The sequence below is a fragment of the Vulpes lagopus genome, chromosome 4, assembly GCF_018345385.1.
Source record: "Vulpes lagopus strain Blue_001 chromosome 4, ASM1834538v1, whole genome shotgun sequence".
Taxonomy (NCBI): Eukaryota; Metazoa; Chordata; class Mammalia; order Carnivora; family Canidae; genus Vulpes; species Vulpes lagopus.
Window position 1 is genome coordinate 130404561 of NC_054827.1, and position 4209 is coordinate 130408769.

At 44.4% G+C, this 4209-nt stretch overlaps 1 non-coding gene across 1 annotated transcript; it reads right to left on the reverse strand.

Annotated features, from left to right (window-relative positions):
* Window positions 1-1394: 1394 nt before the first annotated feature.
* Window positions 1395-1501, reverse strand: LOC121490327. The gene has a single exon (XR_005987632.1). It is a non-coding gene; the product is annotated as a U6 spliceosomal RNA (small nuclear RNA).
* Window positions 1502-4209: the final 2708 nt, after the last annotated feature.

A 4209-nucleotide genomic window follows, 5' to 3' on the forward strand; every position in this document is an offset into this window, starting at 1 on the left:
GAAGGTCTTTTTGAAGCCCTTGTGAGTTCCTAGATAATCTCAATGATGCTCGTTTCATAGAGAGACTTTGCCCTCTCTGGGTCCCTGGTGCTTTTTGGTGCTGGTCTCACTGAGCCCCCTTTGTGACACTACCTGGTTGTGACTGCAGATGAGAGAGTAGAGGTAGAAGGCTGACCTGTGGAAGGTGCCCAGCCAGTGAGAAGTAGAGCCAAGATTCAAACTCAGACCTTAGACACTGAGCTTTAAGCAGGTCCTCTATGCTAGGTCAGTAAATGGCAAGTCATTCCTAAGGTATTACCTTAGCACATCTTCCAGTGACAGCAGGCTTTGGCTTCTGGGAGTTACCAGGATCACCAAGGAGGCCAAAAGCTGTGTTTGGGTTCATGCTACAGAGATGGATATGGTCAGAAGAGTGTCCACTAGATAAAGGGAGCCAGTCCTTGGGTCTCTCAAGCTCAACCATCAACTCCTTACATATAGGATTGTGGAGCTGGAGTGGACACAGTGTCTCTTCAGTCTGAGTTTCTGCTTCTTTGTTGATGAGGAAACATGCCCAGAATGGTCAGCGAATGGGGGGTGAGGTTAGGGGTGAGGTGGGGCTGGAGTCTAGGATTTCTTGATCCTGTCCGGTGGACTTTCTACCTCAACTGAACCATATTAGCATGGATGGGTAGAGGCACCTGACTGGCGCAGTCAGTTGAAACTCTTCTCCCTCTGACTAATAACTTAGAGCCACTTCATACCCTTCCTGGATCAAATGTCTACACAAATAATCCTGCCATGAGACCCCCTCATTAAATGACATTTCATCTCTGGGACTATTCTTTAAGAACTCTTGATTTTGGGTTTTTAGCTCTAAAATCCCTCATGTGTCAAGAGAGATTTCACACCGGAACTTGAAACTAGGAGAAGACTGGCAGGTAAGAAAGGCGACTGAGGTATCTTGAAGCCTGGGTCCAGTGGGGGCTGCTGGTTGTGTGAAGCTGGGAAAGACAATAAGGTCTCCAGACCTCAGTCTACTCATCTACAAAGTAGTGATAACAATGGTTCCCTTTCCCTTGACCTCACAAGGGGAAGAAACCATGGCCTCTAAAGCAATACACATGGATGATAGGTGGGGAATGATAATCATGGTTTTCATGTGAAGAATGATTTTTCTAAACATTAATATGATCAAATTACTCCTTTTATTAAAATTCAACAGTGTTTTTCTTTTTTTCTTTTTTTTACAAATTTTGTGTTAGCATTAGATGATATATTAATTTTATTTTCTTTACATAAATTGAGGAATAAACAATCAGATCCAAATATATTACAAGGCATTTAGAGAGGTGTGTTTTGTTGCCCAAGAGAAAATTATCTGAAATCGACCTTCAAAATTGAGTTAGACTTCTAAAAATATGGAATGCTTCACGAATTTGCGTGTCATCCCTGCGCAGGGGCCATGCTAATCTTCTCTGTATCGTTCCAATTTTAGTATATGTGCTGCCGAAGCGAGCACCAACAGTTTTTTTCTATTGTATTCATTCATTCATTCATTCACTGATCATTCATTCATTCAAAACATATTGAGTAACTAGTATGGGCCAGGCACTATTTTAGGCACCAGGAACATAGGAACCAAACAGACAAACTTCTGTCTAATGCTTACGGTATAGCAAGGACGAGATACAACAGACAAGTTGAAGAAGTAAAATACATAGTATTTAGGGGGTGTGTTTGAGGAACTCACAATGCCTTTGGGCCCAGAGTGAGGGGAGGAGCAGAAATCTAAAAGGCAGCAAAGGCGGGGGAATCCTGGGTGACTCAGGGGTTTAGTGCCTGCTGTCCACCGAGGCGTGATCCTGGAGTCCTGGTATCGAGTCCCACATTGGGCTCTCTGCATGGAGCCTGCTTTTCCCTCTGCCTCTCTCTCTCTCTCTGTGTCTCTCATGAATAAAAAAATACCAAACCAAACCAAAACAAAACAAAAAACAGCAGCAAGGGACTAGAAATGTTAAGCCTCACCTTTTAATTTGGCATGAAATGGAGAAAGAAGCTCTGGAGGATTTTGAGCAGAGGAAAGACATGATCAGATTATGTTTTAACAAGCTCACCCTGATTGCCAGGGTTGGCAACATACTGCAGTGAGGACGGGGTCAAAGCAGCATGGGGTTTGGGAACTGGTGGGGTCGGGAAGGTGATGAGAAACAGCAGAATTTGGTGCTCCTATTATTTGCACTTGGTTGTGTCTGCCGAGTGACTTTCGTGGGTTTGTAATTGTGGAGTGTGAGCTCATTTTCAGTGGACAAGATTTGCAACCAGGCTTGAGGGATGCCTTCCAAGCGGATTCTTTGTGTGATGCTTCCAGGTTCCCCAGACACCCACCCCCACTAACACTAGGCTACCAACTTAATTTCTAAAACAACCAACAAATACCGACTCATAATCATAGCTAGCCTGTCCTTTTTGGTTAATTTTCCCACTTTGGGTTCTCCAAGCTTGTGAGGAGCATAACTGCTAGCAGTGAGTATGAGTGCAGACAAGCTACAGGCATGAGTTCTTAAAGGATGATATGAGAGAGACCAGCAGGTCGGTCAGCTCCTCTGTGCTGGTGGGAGGGCTTTTCTGATCCTTCACTGAAGTTTAGTCTGTCAAGGGTCCTTGCTTTCTGATGGGGCCTTCAATTCTCATTTGCTGTCACCCATGGGGCTAACCTTTGGGTGTTAGTCCAGCTGTCTGGTGGACAGCTACCTACTAACACCCAAGACTCTAATTGCCCAGACTCTGCACCTCGTCCACTCAGGGTGGCCACGGGGCACCTGTGCAATTGCTCTGGTTGTCAGTTCCTGCCTTTGTGTGTGTGTGTGTGTGTGTGTGTGTGCCCTGGACATTTCCCTTATTGGTTTTTATGAATTGGCTCTGCATTTCAGGGAAGTTCTGTAGGCTTCTTTCCAGCAAGTAGCAGAGGGTTCAGGTTATCTAGTCTACCACATTGCAAGAAACCTGCCTGATTACCATCAGCGTCTTTTGACAGTGCTAGTTTAAAGTTTTTTTGAATCAGAGTCACCTCGGGAATGTGTTATGAATAAATGTGTATTCCCTAGTTTCATTCCCACATTGATCAAATCAGACTAGTAGAAATTTGGCAGGGAACATACATTTTAACAAATGCCCAGGGTAGATATGATGCACATACACTTGTGAGAACCACTGCCTGTTTAGCAGTTTGGGTTCATCGGTTGACTCAGCAAACATGTATGCCACACCTACAGAGTACCTGCACCGCACAGGCTTTACAGGGTACGGAAATAAATAAGATGTTCTAATTCTTCAAAGGGCTCATAGCATAGTTCAGGAGTTGGCAAGCTCTTTCTGGGCAGAAAGTAAATAAAGGGACAGAGAGTAAATATTTTAGGTTTTGTGGGTCATCTGGTCTTCTTTGCAAAAGCTACCAGAGACAATATGTAAACAAATGGGTGGCTGTGTCCCCACACATACTATTTACAAAAACAGGTGCTGGGCTGGCCTACTGTGATTTGCTGAGCTTTGGCATCATTAAAAGAGAAACATTCCAGGGCCCCCGGCTGGCTTGGTCTATAGAACATGAGACTCTTGATCTCCCGGTCCTGAGTTCAAGCCCCATGTTGGGCAGAGAGATTACTTAAAAAGAGAAAGAGAAAAACATGCCAAGCAAAGGATCATAGTGCAAGCAGTTGCTATAGCAGAGGTGTGCAAGAGGTGTGGTGAGGTCAGGTGAGGAGTCCTGGGGGACCTAGGAGGCTTCCCAGATGAGCTAGCAGTGGAGACGAGACTCTGGGTGGTCCAGGAGGGCAGGATGCAGGAGATCACTGAGTATTTAGGTTGTTTGCATTCTTTGCTATTGTAAATAATGCTGCAAGGACCATCTTTGACTTTGTAAACTTGTCCGATTCTTTCTTAGGATAAATTCACTGTTTAGCTTTGGTGGCCCATTCCCAGGATGCTATGGGAAGAGAGAATTTCAATTTCCACATGCTCCAGGGAAGTGCACCAGGGCACACCTGCCTCTACACTTGTCAATGCTGGGTCACTAACTCAATTTCTAAGAGCACCAACAAATATCAATTCATGATAAGGCTTAGTTTGGCCTTTAATCACAAAATTAAAAACCTAGACCAGAAAGCCTTGCCTAGCTTATTATCTTTGGGAGATGTTCCAGTTCATTTTGTAATTGAGATAATAATTTAT